A 17,430-nucleotide genomic window follows, 5' to 3' on the forward strand; every position below is an offset into this window, starting at 1 on the left:
TTAAAAATATAATTCCGTTAATTTGGACATCATCCTAACTTCGTCACTTGGGATAATTGGAGCCCCTATCACTGAGAGTGCCCTTGCAGTTGCCATTAAACCAGACCTTGGTGAGCTGCTGTAATTGGGGTGGATGGTTGCTCAGTGGTCAGCATTGCTGCCTTACAGCATCAGGGACATGGCTTCATTTCCAGCCTTGGACGACTGTCTGTGTGGAGTTTGCACATTCTCCCCGTGTCTGCATGGGTTTCCACCCACAGGCCAAGGATGTGCAGGTTCGGTGAATTGGCCATGCTAAATTGTTCATAGTGTTAGGTGCTTTGGCAGGGGTAAATATAGGGTAGGGAAATGGGTCTGGGTGGGTTCCTTTTCAGAGGGCCAGTATGGGCTTGTTGGGCTGAAGAGCCTGTTTCCATATTATAGGGAATGTAATTTAAACTGACAGTGAGAGATATTGGGGTGGGTCTTCTCCTGGAACAAATGTTTACACTATTTGTCACAAATTTGCTGTGGGGCTTTCCCTTGGCTGGCCTGTCTGAACTCCTCCCTCATCCTGTTACTGCAGATACTGCACAGAGTGAACCAGCAATAATGACGGTGGGCAACAGAACTGCATTCTGTGGAGTATCTACAGCTCAGAGACCCAAAGATGGAGAACAGGAGGAAATCTGTGATTTTGCTCCTTATCATCTCTTGGAGCTTCATCCTCCTGTTGTTCATCTCTGTTTTAAGTTTCTTACATTATGTTATTCAAGGAGTCCATCCTGAAGATGACTCACTTTTCCTGCATAACTTCACAAAACTTGGTTATATGCTGCAGACCCTAAGTTGGTGCACAAACAAGTTTATTTTTGCAGCAACATTATCTCGGTTCAGAGTGAAGATCACTAACACAGCAAAGGAACGACTTACACAAATTCCTTGCATAATGAATATATAAAACTCCTTAGTGAAGCCACAGGAGAGTCCTGTTGTTCCCGACATGAAACAATTTTTCAAATTCATTCATGGGATGTTGGCATCACTGCCAGGCCCAGTATTTATTACCCATCCCTAGTTGCCCCTTGAGAAGTTGGTGGTGAACTGCCTTCTTGAACCGCTATTGTCCATGTAGGTCAACCCATAACGTTGTTAGGGAAGGAATTCTAGGAATTTGACACAGGGATATATTTCCTCTTCAAGATGGTGAGAAGCTTGCAAGGCAATTTACACTAGGTGGTGTTCCCATGTATTTGTTGCCATTATCCTGAATGGAAGTGGCTGTGGGTTTGTAAGGTGCTGTCTGAGGATCTTTGGTGAATATCTGCACTGCATTTGTAGGTGGGACACACTGCTGCTACTGAGCATCTTTGGTGGAGGGAGTGGATATTTGTGGGTGGGGTGCCAATCAAGCAGGTTGCTTTGTCCTGGATGGTGTCAAATTTCTTGAGTGTTTATTGGAGCTGCATTCATACAGGAAAGTGGAGCATATTCCATCACATCCTACAGAGAATCTTTATCCCAGTGTAGAGGCAGGTTTGAGCTGGGAACCAGCAGATTCCCCATCTTAGCATAATCCAAAGGAATTGTCCAGGAAAGTGAAATTTCCTACTGGGTAAGTCCTATCAGCTTGGAACCCTCTAAGTGTCCATCAAAAATCAAATTCTTCAATGGGTACTGAGCCAGTTAAACAGACGAGTTAATCTGTCAATATTCCATGTCAACCAACCCTATACTAATGTCCCAAATAGCGACCTATGAGCTGTTGTGAAGTGAGAAATCGTGGCAGGTGATTACATAATATTATTAGAACCCACTCACCAAAGAAATGGCTGGCCTCGATTTTTCAGCATCAAGCTTTCAGTTTCTTTGGGCTGCTTATCCATTGCAGTCTCATCAGAAATTTCCTGCCATTGGTTACGATGCAGAGGTCGAACGTCTCTGTTAATTAAACCAAACACCCAGAGAGTCTTGGTTCACTCTGTAATCTGTTAAAGTAAAAGGGACAGAGAACTCTAAAATTCCAATACATTAAGAAAATTATAATCATTTTCTTAGCTCTAATACTAAACACTAAACAACAACTGTTCACAAATCCAAGTCGTCTTCTTTTACCTACTTAGTATCTGACTCCAACACCACAAAAGTACACTGTTCCAATTATTAAACTCGACACTTATTAAGCATTGCTTTAACTTAATCTTAAGACCAAACAGGTTCCTCTGAATTCAATCCTCTGGCTGCTGATCTCGCTGGGCAATCTTGTTTCGTTTTTTTCACTGTTTGAAGGTTTTACATGAAAATGTACTTTGGTTAAAATTGTTTTCTAATTTCTTTGAGAGGAAGATGTGAGATGGCCATTTCGCTCTCGGGCTCGGCAGCAGTTGCTCGCTATTCGATGGCAGTTGCTCTCCCTCATACTTTCAAAATACCGGGTTTATATAACACCCACGACTAAATAAACTCTTAGAATCAGTATCAAGGTGTCAAAACAATCAAACCAAATGCCAGTGGTTGCTGGTATCCTGGGCACAACTTAAACTAATTGGGTAAATTGGAATTGTGGTCAAAACAGCAGCCAAACCTCAAGAACATTTATCTATTTTGGAACAGCTCATCTCTCAGATGGCAGGTGAGGCTGTGCTTAAATTCAAAAAGCACTTTCTATCTTGCAGCCAACATACACTCTATTGGCTTTGGAACAATGTGGATTCGTTGGTTACAGTTCCAGATACAGACTGTACATCCATCTTTACTGTCACCAAAAAACCAGTTTCACCGAAACTGCAGTCACCCCTCCCCCAGACTGATCCCTACTCAACACTGCAATATCCCCCTCACTGACTGATCCCTACCCGACACTGCAATCACCCCCTCCCTGAATGATCCCAACCCAACACTGCAATCTCCCCCTCCCTGACTGATCCCTACCCAACACTGCACTATCCCCCTCCCTGACTGATCCCTCCCCAACACTGCAATCTCCCCCTCCCTGACTGATCCCAACACAACACTGCAATCCCCCCTCCCTGACTGATCCCAACACAACACTGCAATCTCCCCTCCCTGAATGATCCCTACACAACACTGCACTCACCCCCTCCCTGACTGATCCCTACCCAACACTGCAAGCTCCCCCTCCCTGACTGATCCCTACCCAACACTGCCATTCTCCCCTCCCTGACTGATCCCTACACAACACTGCAATCTCCCCCAACCTGACTGATCCCTACTCAAAACTACAATCTCCTCCTCCCTGACTGATCCCTACCCAACACTGAAATCACCCCCTCCCTGACTGATCCCTACCCAACACTGCAATCTCCCCCTCCCTGAATGATCCCTACCCAACACTGCAATCTCCCCCTCCCTGACTGATCCCTACCCAACACTGCAATCTCCCCCTCCCTGACTGATCCCTACCCAACACTGCAATCACCCCTTCCCTTACTGATCCCTACCCAACACTGCAATCTCCCCCTCCCTGACTGATCCCTACCCAACACTGCAATCACCCCTTCCCTTACTGATCCCTACCCAACACTGCAATCTCCCCCTCCCTGACTGATCCCTACCCAACACTGCACTCACCCCCTCCCTGACTGATCCCTACCCAACACTGCAATCTCCCCCTGCCAAGGTAAAAAGAATACCTAGAGAGAAAATAGGACCCTTCAAGGACCAAAGTGGACATGTGTGTGCAGAATCACAGGAGTTATTTCTCCTCTGTGTTGACTGTGGAGAAGGACATGAAGGCCTGGGAACTTGGGAAAGTTAGTGATGATCTCTTGGGGTCAGACCATATCACAGGAGAGGATGTGTTGAATGCATTAGAATGTATGAAGGTGGATAAATCTCCTGGACCTGACCAAACATATCCAACAGCACCTCAAGAGATGAGGGAAGTACTTGTGGGGTCCCTGCTGATCTTTTTGCCTCACTGTTAGCCACTGGCCCTCTGAAGATTATTTCACTCAAACCCATTTCCCTACTTTATTACTCTACATTTACCCCTGAGTAATGCAACTTACTTACACATCCATTAACATTCTTGGCAATTGAGAATGGCCAATTTACATGACCTGCACATCTTTGGATTGTGGGAGGAAACCGGTGCACCCAGAGGAATTCCACGCAAACATGGGGAGAATGTACAAACTCAGTTGGTGTGGCATGGTGGCTCAGTGGTTGACACTGAAGTCTCACAGCGCCAGGTACCCAGGTTCGACCCCAGCCTCGGGTGACTGTGTGGCGTTTGCACATTCTCCCTGTGTCTGCGTGGGTTTCCTTTGGGTGCTCTGGTTTCCTCTCCATTCCAAAAATGTGCAGGTCAGATGAATTGGCCAGGCTAAATTGCCCACAGTGCTCGGTGCATTTGTCAAGTGTAAACATTGGTGGGGAGAATGATTCTGGGGGGGTTACTCTTCAGCAGGTCGGTGTGGCTTGTTGGGCCAAATGGACTGTTTCCATACTGTAGGCAATCCAACCCTAACAGGATCTAACCCACACAGACCATCCTGTGAGGTTGGAATTGAACCCAGATCGACAGTGCTATAAGGCAGCAGTGCTAACCACTGATCCATTGTGCCGCTGAGCTGGTCAGTGCTAGGCCCATTGCTGTTTGTTATCTATATCAATGATTTGGACGAGGATGTTTAAGGCATGATTAGTAAGTTTTTAGATTACACTAAAATAAGTGAGGAAGGTTCTCAACAATTGCAACAGGGACTTGATCAGCTGGGGAATTGGACTGAGAAATGGCAAATGGAGTTTAATACAGACAAGAGCGAGATCTTGCATTTTGGAAAGTCACATCAAGACAGGGGTTTCATGGTGAACGGTAGGGCATGAACGAGTGTCGTGGAAAAGAGGGACCTTGGATACCAGGAGCACGGCTCTCTGAACTCAGGGAGACAGGGCAGTGAAGAAGGCTTTTGGCACACTGGGCCCTTCACCAGTCAGGGCATGGAATATCGAAGTTGAGAAGGTCTGTTGTCGTTGTGCAGGATTTTGGTGAGGCCGCACTTGGAGTATTGTGTTCAGTTTTACCCACCTTGCTATAGGAAGGATGTTATTAAACTGGAAAGAGTGCTGAAGAAACTTACACGGATGTTGCCAGAACTCAACTAGACAGATATAGAGAGAGGTTGAACAAGCAAGGACATTTTCTTTAGTGTGTAGGATACTGAAGGGTGTCCTTATAGAGGTATATAAGATCATGGGAGGCATGGATAGGGTGAATGCACTCAGTTTTTATCCAAGACTTGGGGAATCAAGGATGAAAGGGCATCAGTTTAAGGTGAAAGGGGAAGATTAAAAGGGAACCTGAGGGACAACACTTTTACCCAGAGGGTGGTACACATGCGGAATGAACTACCAGTGCATGTGGTCGAGGAGGATACATTTAAGAACACTTAAAATGCACTTGGACAAATACATGGAGAGGAAAGTATTGGAAGGATATGGGCCAAGTGCAGGGAAACGGGGTTAGTGTGGATGGACCAGTTTGGGCCAAAGAGCCTGTCTCCATGCTGTAGAATTCTATGAACATACCTAAGTGTCCCATCATCCAGAAGCGGCCAAAGCAACATGAACACGAGCTGGTACAAATGTGAAACAGTCCTGTAGAATTTGGCAGGAAGCCAGCCTGGCCTTGCAGTGAAGGATTCCTGGTACAGGAGTTGTGGTGAGATGCCCATAGAGAAGCTGGGGAAGGAAGCTGGAAAGCTCACTCCACTGCCGATAGCCTAGAGGACCCCCCGCTGGGATAAGACATCTGGGATCCGGTCACCCCAGGGAAACCTACAGGCTGTGACAGAGCTAGGTCTCTGACACATTGAGCAGGACAGAACGTTGCAGGAAAATCTCACCCACATGGGACTACTCCAGTTCCAATTGGGAAGAGCCCAATCCAGTGAAAGGAGGGTCTCTGGGGTTGGGGAGGCAGCCTCAGGTTACATTGACAATCTGGAAGGACAGTGTAGGGAGTTCCAAGCAGCTGCATGGATCCTGTACACCTGCAACATGGAACAACACACATCAGGCCCTAGTAGGGGGTGTCAGGAGCAAATACAATCCCTAGGGAACTAGGACTCCTTCCAGAATGGGATAATGTGTGCCTTTGGGGTTCTACCTCCCCAGGGAGATACTGACAGGCTCCACACTGACACATCCACACCCACTCACAGATGGGGACTCCCACTGCCTGTCTCCCAGGTAACTGCACCTTTTGCCCCCAGCCCTGACCCACAGCCGAACTCAGATTCCATGAATCCTGTGGTTACCCAGTGTAAAGCAGCTTATGGTCTCACTCCGTACACAACAGCCATTCCAGGCACCCAGCTGGTGGGCAGCACCAAAAAGGTCCCGTCTCTGTCACAGATACTGACTGACAGTCTGTCATACACAGAGTGGACGCTGAGGAGCAAACCAAATGAATCGCCATGTGCCTTAGTCCAGCAGGCCATTCAGCCCTCCCTGAGGGCCAACAGCTAGGGAGGGGTATCCATGATGAGATGAAGACAGTGATCCTCACTGCTCGAGGGCAGGATAAGGCATAACCTGCAGAGGCGCTACATAACTGCAGAACAACAACCAGGGGAATGCTCCCCCCTCCCCCCTGTCAACTTCACCCAGAGACTCTAGTTCCAATTTGTCTGGATTTTTGGGGATATGACCTGCACCTCTCTTAGCGATGAGAAACTGGGCCCGACCCTTTGTCTCCCATGTCTCAGAAAGGAGGAGGGACACCTGGGATTCGACCCAAAATCGTGCCCGTAATGAGGCTTGGGCTCTCTGCTAATTAATTGCTGAATATGAAATAGGGATTTCCACATTGTGTTAAAGGAGCTCAGGGATCAGAAGCGATTGTTAGGGTTTCCCCGAGAATGGGTGCATGGTAGTAGGATACCAAGATCCCTGCCTGGACTCGGGGTCATTTTCGGACAGTAATATCCCAGGAAGTCCACCAGGGAGGATTCCTCAGAAACAAAATTAAAAACGGGCTGTGACCAGGAGGGAAGGCTCCTCCTCCAGCTTGTCCCACACATACGAGGCTCTCGCAATGGACTGGGCATTAAACTCACAGGGAATTCCTTGTTCACGAACATTTATCACAACCTGACACTAATCATAATGAATGTATCAGGGATACAGTAATCACAGTGGTGTCCTTCCCCATTAAAATAATCATGTTCCCAACTGACCACATGATAATGGGACAATGGACAGGGATATTTGAGGGAAAACACAGAACGCAGAAAAGTAATTAACAGACAAAAGAAAAGGGAACTCCTTAATGATTTAGCCACAGTATACGAGTCCACTCCCAGGGCAGGAGTGTTACAGGTCAGTACACCTGACTTGGCTAATTTGGAGAATAAACTCAGGATCCTGACCCAACAACTCTCTAATGAGCCTGAGAAAGACTGAATACAGAAAACACAGAGGAGACCATGGGACAATTCGTGGAAAATCAGGCTAACCATCACTTAGTGACCAAACTGGAGGGTCAGGCCAACACGATTAACCAGATCATCCACGGCCCAATCAGAGATTATGGTGAGCAGTAAAACCACACCCTGTGCAGTAACGGGATGTTGGAACAGCTGAGGGAGGAGCTCAGGCAGGCCAGCCAAGGGAAAGTCCCATCCCGGGTTAGTGACAAACAGAATAAATATTTGTTCCAGGAGAACACCCACACCAAGTTCTCTCACTGTCAGTGACAGCAGCTCACCAAGGGCTGGGTTAATAACAGCTGTAAGGACACTCTCGGTGGAACACCTGGGCTTGGTATGAGAGATTCTATTTAACCCAATTGACCAAAGGTAGGATGAAGTCCAAATTATCGGAGTTGTATAAAAAAGATATTTGGATGGGCTATCATGATTACCTCCCACTTACTGTAGAGATAGAGGGAACATTGACAGGGACCATACTTACGTAAATGGGAAGGAACAGGTCATACCATGACATTCCCATAGCCTGTTATCCAAGAATTCGGCTCCTCTCACATTGGCTGTGGTCCTAACCGCACTCACCTTGATATATCTCGGGATACCGGTGGTTAGGATTGCAGGCTGTAACAGATGGGTACGATCATGGTGAATCATGCCCGGATACACTCCCAGGGGCTGGAAGGTAGATGGAACTCCCCGGGTGATCACCTTAGTTTCATTCATTTGCAGTGTTTGAGTGTTCCTGGCTGGGCCCAGTATTGATTGCCTGTCTGAAGTTGCCATTACGACAGATTGGCCATATTAAATTGCCCATTTTGTCAAGGGATATTCGGGCTAGCTGGAATAGCCATAGGAAATGCAGGGTTTCAGGGATATTTTGGGGGGAGTGGGTCTGAGTTGGATTCGCTTCAGAGGGTCATTGTGGACTCAATGGGCCGAACGGTCTGATTCTGTTCTCTCAAGATTTTATGATATCACTTATCAGCTCTAAGACTTAGGGTGTAGGTTTGCTCGGTGATAGGTTTGATATCCAGACGTTTCGTTACCTGGCTGGGTAGCATCATCAGTGGGGACCTCCAAGTGAAGCTATAAGACCATCGGTTTGGAAAACGTACATAATGGCTTTTGCACAGACAGCTGGCTACTCTGACAACAAGCATAACCAGCTTTTAAAATTAGGTTTGTAATTTATTGCATAAGCTTCTTTTCTTTCCTTTCAAGTGGATGAGTTGGGGGAGATGTCACAAACTCCTGGTTAAAACACAGAGAGACAGCCAAGGTGTATTGGCCAAAGAAATCTCCCAAATCACAAAACCCGCACACCAGGCACAGCGCAAACACTGCATAATGTAAAAGGTAACAGTTATTCTGGACAGACGTATCTACCAAACAAATGAGGGCCCAGACAGGAAGGCACCGGCTCCTGCTACACAAAGAAACTAACAGCAACAAGCCATCCCAATGATTGGCAATGCTTCAAACTATTAACAGATTCACCTAATTGGCCGGAACGATAGAAAGTTCCGGAAAACCATCTAGAAATGAACAAAAACAGGGTTTATCTGCAGACTGATTGCCTGAATCTCTGAAGACCTTCTGAGGAGACCAGCATGGCAAGAGACAGAGACCATCTGACCATCCAGAGAGAGAGAGGGCAAGAGAAAACAGTTTCACAGACCCAGAGGCAGAACCAGAGAGAGAGGGAGAGAGAGAGAGACAGGCTGAAGCAAACCCCAGGGGCATGGGAGAGAGGGAATGTGAAAATCAATTGAGAGAGAGAGTTGGAACCAACTGGAATAACAAGTGTCACCCCTTCAGTCTGTCCATGGTTTAACTCCTTAGTCTTAGTCTAACTTCCCCTTCTCTCCCTCTCTCTGTCCTCTCTCTCTCTGTCCTTCTGTCTGTCTCTCTCTCTCTCACACATACACACTCTTTCTCTCACTCTCTCCCTCTCCTTGTCTCTCTCTGCCTATCTTTCTCCGATCCCCTTCTCCATCCCCACTCTCTCCATCTCTATGTCTCTTTTTCTCACTCTCCCTTTCTGTTTTTCGCTATTTCAGACCTAAAAGATCTCATCCAATTTTGTACCCCGTCAAAAATACTATGCCCCTCATTTTCACTGTCCTCCCAAATTTATCCCCTTTCCCAAATGCCTTCCCTCCCAAATAATTGCCTCACCAACTGTGCCCCCCCCCTCAAATATTTTGCTGTCCCCCCAACATTGCTGTGAGCCCCACTCCCTGGGGCAGAGGGAGTTGAGTGGAAAAGTGCGGAGCTGGAAAAGCCAAGCAGGTCAGGCCAGAACCATCGACTCTCCTGGCTGACCCGCTGTGCTTCCCCAGCTCCTCACTTTGTAACTCTGACTTTCCAGCATCTGCAGTCCTCACTTTCTCACACAGGTAAATGAGTTTGGGTTGACTGACTGGCCTGTGGCTGTTTTAATGCACAGCAAGATCCCAGTCCCAGAATTATAGAAGGCTTGTATCACAGATGGAGTCCTTTCTGCCCATTCCCCCCTCCCCCATTAAATGATCTTGGTCCTGTTCAGGATCCTCAGGATTGTCCCCTGAATGGCCTCACTGACTATCCTTTCTGAGGAAACCTCTTCTCCGTGTTATGGTTCTGTTCACCGAGTTGGGAATTTGTGTTACAGACGTTTCGTCCCCTGTCTAGGTGACATCCTCAGTGTTTGGGAGCCTCCTGTGAAGCGCTTCTGTGATGTTTCCTCTGACATGTATAGTGGCCTGTCTCTGCTGCTTCCGGTTGTCAGTTCCAGCTGTCCGCTGCAGTAGCCGGTATATTGGGTCCAGGTCGATGTGACAGGGGACGAAACGTCTGTAACACAAATTCCTAGCTCGGCGAACAGAACCACAACAACGAGCACCCGAGCTACAAATCTTCTCCCAAACTTTGAACACCTCTTCTCCATCCTGTCTCAGACTTTGTGTCTCATGCTGTCCCTCCCTCAATCTCTCTCTCTCTCACAGCAGCCCCTCCTTTCTCCACCAACCCCAAAACCCCATCAAACAGTCCCCCATCTCTGGCTGTCCCACTCCCCCCTTGTCTCCCAATCTCCCCCTTCCCATGTAGACCCACAGCTCCTGGGCTGGAGGACATGGTGCAGAGACGAACACAACTTTTGACTGACTGCTGTCATGCACAGAAAGATCCCACTCTGCAACCATTCCTCAGCCACACACACTGTCCTTCTCCCTTCATATGTGTCCTTCTTCCTCTCCCTGTTTCTCACTCCCCATCTCTCTCTCTCCTCAATTTCTCCATCACCACTCTCTCCATCTCTCTCTTTCTCTTTTTGTCACCCTTCCCTTCTCTTTTTCTTCATTTCAGACTCAATGAGAAAAGTCCTTTTATGTCCCTTACACTAACCCCCTCCCCACAGTCGGGGTAACATTCGGGAGAGACCAGGAAAAGGTTGATCCCCCGCATTAACTGTACAGCATCCAGTGACACAGAGACCAACTCTTCCCAATGTCCCTTTCCCAGTCACTGGGACAGGGGTCTAGGGAGACAGAGGGAGAGAAACTACAAGAGAGACAGAGAGATGGGTAGACAGACAGTGAGAGGGAGGGAGAGAACACGAGAAAGACAGGCAGGCAGAGGGTGGGAGAGAAAGTGAGAAGAACTGAAAAAGAGCAGGAGAGAGGCAGAGAGAGAAAAGGAGAGAGAGATAGTAAAACCCTAGGAAGAGAAATACAATGTCAGACAGATTTAAGGGGGAAAAGGGGAGGCAAAGACAGGGAGTGAAGTTCAAATAGACAGCAAGAGAGAAATCCCAGGGAGAGATATAGGACAGAGAGAGAGAGAGAGAGAGAGGTGGGGGTGGGAGTTGCAGCAGCAGCATAGAGCTGAGAGAGTTGAGGGGTGGGGGTGGGTGAGGGGGGGGGGCTGCTGTGATGCAATGAGAATGATTTAGAGACAAGAAAGGCAAGATCCCCCAGAGCTGAGAGAAAGATGCAGAGAGAGATGAGCAAGGTGTTGGTTTTGGGGAAGATTGAATGATTAAACATTCCTGAAAAACATGATGGGGTGACAATGGGGCAGAGTGTTGGAGGAAGGGAATCTGCAGGGAAATGTCAACAGGGCAGAGATATGAAGGATGTTGTGAGATAGGGAGTGAAGGAAAAATGTGGGAGAGACAGCTGGGTACACAGAAATATACATAAGAGCTCTCATGGGAGTGGGAAGCAGTGAGATCGGTGGGATCAGACTGTGCAGCTGCCCCCTCTCTAGGATTTTGCACCTTTGTGTCTCCTTTGTGTCACAGACACACACAGACACACACACAGACACACACACACACACACACACACAGACACACACACACACACACACACACACACACACACTCTCACAGACACTCACTCTCCCAAACACACACTCTCAAACATATACACACACATTCCTCTCTCTCACACACACACATTCCTCTCACACACATACATACAAACACACACTCTCTTTCAAACACACACTCTGACTTCCTCAAACACACACACACATTCCTCTCTCACACACACACACGCACACAAACACACACTCAGACAGACACATACATAAACACATAATCCCTCTCTCACACACACAGACACACAGAGATACACACACATGCACTCTCTCTCTCACACACAGACAGACACTCGCTCTCTGTCTCTCTCTCACACACAGAGATACACACACACAACCACGATTACTGTACAAACATGGAGGAAGGTTCGATGGAGAGATTACTTCTCCTAGGACTAAACCCTGATCTCGCATGATGACTGCTGTAGGGAGACAGACAGCAACTGCAAATGACTTGTTGGATCTTCCTGTGCACCACGTCTTACATCGACAGCGTTGGTCTGTTTGGGTGCCTGCTTTTCTAGAGAGTCTCCAAGCGACAAGTGACCATACATTGACAACAGTTTTCCTCCAATCCATGTTTAAGACACATGGTGATGTTATCTTTCAATGTTTGTTCAAAAAGATCTGAATCTTCTAAAATGGACGTGGCCTCCATCCCAAATTGCGACACCAGTGTGCCTTGCGGACCCTGAGGGAATGATCAGGGAAGTGTATCTGTACCTTCCTACATTCTGCACCTTGTACCACCAGACAGTGCTCCCTCATACCTCAGAAAGCACCACTCTATTGTGTATACCCACAATGCCCCTCATACAGTACCTCCACAAAATATTCACACCCTTAACACCTCAGAACACAGCCCTGCCCAACTTTCATACTGCATTTATCCACAAACCCCTTCAGATTGTAAGGACCGACATCCACCGCAGTCCAAGATTGGAGCCCTGATCCTCAGAACATTATTGGGTCTCTTGATTAATCATTGAATTCCTACAGTGTAAAATCAGGCCATTCGGCCCATCAGGTCCACATCGGCCGTCTGAAAAGCATCCCACCTACACTCACACTCTCTATTCTATCCCTGTAATGTTGCATTTCCCATGGCCACCCCACCTAACCAGCACATATTTGGATTGTGGGTAGAAACCGGAACACCCAGAGGAAACCCACAGATTCAGGGAGAATGTGTAAACTCCACACAGACAGTGGCTGGGAGCTAGAATCAAAGTTGCATCCTTGGTGCTGTGAGGAAGCAGTGCTAACCACTGCGGCACCGTGCTGTTCTCTCTCCCTGGATGTCATGTCATCTAACCTTTTACTAACCAGTCTCCCATGTGAAACTTTCTCATCTATCTTCTCAGTCAACCCTTCAAAACCTCTATCAAGTTGGATAAACCATTTCCACAAGCCATGCTGACCATCCCTAATCAATTCTTACTTTTCCAAATCCATGTAAATTGTCACTCAGAATGCCCTCCAACAGCTTACCCCCCACTGCCATCAGGCTCACAGCTCCATAGTTCAATGGCTGTTCCTTGCAGCCTTACTTCAATAATGGCCCATCATTAATCACCCTCCAGACTTCAGGCACCTCACCCGTTGCCACTGATCGGTCCATCTGACAAGGCCATCTCCATCCTTCTGTAATCTAAGGCTATCCTCCTCAGTATTTATCACCCAACCAATCTTCATATCATTCATGAACCCAATGATTAACCCTCCACCATTCAAATCTAAACCTTTTCTATCAACCACATCAGTAAGACCCCAACAGTGAGACATGAACAGACAGAGATTTCTAATTGGGCCATCACTGTCTACTTCCTGCCACTCAGCATTCTGCGCCAAATTCCTTGGATCTTGAGTTTTTATGTTCACTATAGTTTCCAGTATGGATCCTGATAAAAAGCCTTACTGACCTCCAAGCAGGCGACAGGAAAGTGTTGCCCCTTTTTACACACCTGGTCACCTCCTTAAAAAGTGCAATCCCATTGGTAAGACCTGACCTCCACTTAACACAACCATTCTGACTGGTCTTCATGAACTCCAGTCTCTTTAAATGCTGATTAATTCTATCTCCCAAAATTGCTTCCAACAGACGTCCCACCCACGGTATTAGCCTGACTGGCCTGTAGCTGCCTGGTATATCCCATGCTCCTTCTTGAATAACAGTACCACATGGTCAGTCCGACGACACCTCTCTTGTGGCCAGAGGGGATTTGAAAATGTTTGCAAGTGTACCTGCTACTTCCTCCATCACCTCATTCGGTAAACTGAGATACATTTCCACCGTCTTTGGAGATTTATTGGGTTGTAAGAAGACCAGACCACTCAGAACCATCTCTCTCTATATATATGCTCATTCATTTAATTGTATCACAGAGCATCTTCACGATTTCATACCAACCCTGTCCCAATGAGCATTGACAAAATGAATCCATTCACTGTAGCCTCTGGGTCCATGCACAAATTCTCACTGTGTTTCTGTCATTATCAATTCACCCTTAATGTCACTGTAAGGTCCATTCAGAATTCTATTTCCCCTCTTAGCATTCCTTTCTCCCAGGCAATTAGCCTGTGATACGATTTGGAGGAGTGTGGGATGTCAGTCTGGATGTGGATTAGCATTGGGAAACTCAGAAATAAGGAACACACGACTGTGATGAGTGTGGGACAGTGGGATTCATTTGGGATGAGCACACAGAAGCTGAGGAATAAACCTCAGCCCTGCAGCATGAAAATATCCCTTTGAGCTGGCAGGTCAGTCACACGAAACAGAAACCCCAACACTGGGAAAAGAGGGTGGTAACCAAATGAAGACGGTCTGTTTGAACACAGTCTCTGGAATCTGAACGTGGGAATCATTGCTGAGCAGGGTATGTAGGAAGCAGAGGCAGAAATATACTGAACAATTTCAGATATTCCTCTTAGGCCACAAGCTATGGGAGCAGAAATTAGGCCATTCAGCCCATCTGATAGTGTGGCACTCAATCAGTCCTGACTCTCTTACAATGCAGGTATCCCCCAGACTGATGCGCTGACAGTGTAGCACTCCCTCAGTAATGATCCTCTGTCAGTGCAGCGCTCCCTCAGTAATGATCCTCTGTCAGTGCAGCGCTCCCTCAGTCATGATCCTCTGTCAGTGCAGCACTCCCTCAGTACTGACCTTCTCACAGTGCAGCACTGCCCCCAGATTGACCCTCTGACATTGCAGCTATTCCCCATTACTGACCCCCTGATAGCGCAGCACTCCTGCAGTAGTATCCTCTGACAGTGCAGCACTCCCTCAGTACTGACCCTCTGACAGTGCAGCACTCCCTCAGTACTGACCCTCTGACAGTGCAGCACTCCCTTGGTATTGGCCCTCTGACAGTGAGACTCCCCTCGGTACTGTTCCTATGACACTGCGGCACTCCCTCTGTACTGACCCTCTGTACTGACAGTGAAGCATTGCACGTACACTGACCCTCCCACAGTGTGGCGCACCTTCATACTGACTTTAAGACAGGCGCATCCTCTGATCATTCAATACTCCCTCAGAACTGACCCTCTGACACTGCAACAGCCCCTTGGCCCCTGACGGTGCTGCAATCCCTCAGTACTGACACTCTGACAGTGCTGCAATCCCTCAGCACTGGTCCTTTGACACTGCAGCACACCCTCAGAAATGAAATTCTGACACAATAGCATTCCCTCAGCACTGACATTTCTACAGTGCAGCACTCCCTCGGTACTGACCCTCCGATAACGTGGCATTTTCTCAGTACTGACCCTCCGACAGAGCAGAACTCCCTCAGTACTGACATTCTGATAGTGCGGCACTGCCTCAGTCCTGCACTTCTGATAGTCCAGCACTCCCTCAGTCCTGACCCTCTGTAACAACACTCCCACAGAACTGACACACTGACTGTGTAGCGCTCCCTCAGTAATGACCCTTTGAGTGTGCATCACTCTCTCAGTACTGACCCTCTGGCAATGCAGCAATCACTCAGTACTGACTGTCCGACACATAGTGTGGTGCTCCCTCAGTACTGACCCCCCAACAGTGCGGTGATCCCTCAGTACTAATCCCCTCACAGTGCGGTGATCCCTCAGTACTGACCCCCTCACAGTGCGGTGATCCCTCAGTACTGACCCCCTCACAGCGCGGTGATCCCTCAGTACTGACCCCCTCACAGCGCGGTGATCCCTCAGTACTGACCCCCTCACAGCGCGGTGATCCCTCAGTACTGACCCCCTCACAGCGTGGTGATCCCTCAGTACTGACCCCCTCACATCGCTGTGGTCCCTCAGTACTGACCCATTGACAGTGTAGCACTCCCTCAGTACTAACCCTCTGGCTCGGTCCTGCACCTCTGACAGTCCAGCAGTGCCTCAATACTGACCATCTGACAGTGTAGCACTCTCTCTGTACAGACCATCTGACAGTGTAGCACTCTCTCTGTACTGACCCTCTGACAGTGTGGCACTCCCTCTGTGCTGACCCTCTGACAGTGTAGCACTCTCTCTGTACTGACCCTCTGACAGTGTGGCACTCCCTCTGTGCTGACCCTCTGACAGTGTGGCACTCCCTCTGTACTGACCCTCTGACAGTGTAGCACTCTCTCTGTACTGACCCTCTGACAGTGTAGCACTCTCTCTGTACTGACCCTCTGACAGTGTGGCACTCCCTCTGTACTGACCCTCTGACAGTGTGGCACTCTCTCTGTACTGACCCTCTGACAGTGTGGCACTCCCTCTGTGCTGACCCTCTGACAGTATGGTGCTCCCTCTGTGCTGACCCTCTGACAGTGTGGCACTCCCTCTGTGCTGACCCTCTGACAGTATGGTGCTCCCTCTGTGCTGACCCTCTGACAGTGTGGCACTCCCTCTGTGCTGACCCTCTGACAGTATGGCGCTCCCTCTGTGCTGACCCTCTGACAGTATGGTGCTCCCTCAGTACTGACCCTCTGTCATTTTCAACTGACCCTGAGCTTCTTCATTACGCTGATTTGAACAGAGGTAAAGAAACAGAGTTAGTGACCATCCACCGTCACCCTGTTATAAAACTTATTTTCAAATGTGGCTTGTATGTGATTCCCACAGCCTCTAATAGTTGCCTGGAAGGTGGGGGTGAGGTGTACTCTCCTGCTGCAGTCCTTGGGTGTCCCACAGTGATGTTAGGGAGGGAGCTCCAGGAGTTTGACCTGAAAGAGAGAGTTCACCTTTCAATCCAGTGATTTCTGCGGGATAGTTCCTTCAGAACAGACCGTTTTGAGGAAGGGTCACTTGACAAAGGCACTTCACAAAAATCCTGATCAATGTAACTTTGTGATGTTAGTTCAGAAGGAACAGCTCAGACCTAACATTTCAGTGTGCCTTTGTTCTGTATCTGTTCTCCCATGTAGCCCGCCCTCCGAATACAATACCTTACACAGCCTTAAACCTGTTTGTCAACTTTCAGCAGAAGCAGCCTCAGGGCATTGAACACAGACTGAATTACTCAGTGACACTTGGATCAGGTGAAGTTCTCAAGTCAACAGATGGTGGGGTAATTCAGCACAATTCAGCAGGTAGCAACGGTGAAGAGAGAGAGGAACAATTCACATTCCAAGTGACTCTTCCTCAAAACGGTCTGTTCTGAAGG

General features: G+C 48.1%; 1 long non-coding RNA gene across 2 annotated transcripts in view; it reads right to left on the minus strand.

The window, feature by feature from the left end:
- Positions 1–17,033, minus strand: part of LOC140453865 (uncharacterized) — an 81,900-nt gene extending 64,867 nt beyond the window's left edge. The window contains exons 1-2 of one of the 2 annotated variants that reach the window (XR_011952522.1): positions 17,009–17,033; positions 1,801–1,967 (exon numbers count right to left, since the gene is read on the minus strand). This is a non-coding gene — a long non-coding RNA (uncharacterized lncRNA). Of the gene's footprint in view, positions 1–1,800; positions 1,968–2,094; positions 2,176–17,008 lie in introns of those variants that run through there. The other variant, XR_011952523.1, reaches the window with a different exon arrangement.
- Positions 17,034–17,430: the final 397 nt, after the last annotated feature.

The sequence above is a fragment of the Chiloscyllium punctatum genome, chromosome 28, assembly GCF_047496795.1.
Source record: "Chiloscyllium punctatum isolate Juve2018m chromosome 28, sChiPun1.3, whole genome shotgun sequence".
Lineage (NCBI taxonomy): Eukaryota > Metazoa > Chordata > Chondrichthyes > Orectolobiformes > Hemiscylliidae > Chiloscyllium > Chiloscyllium punctatum.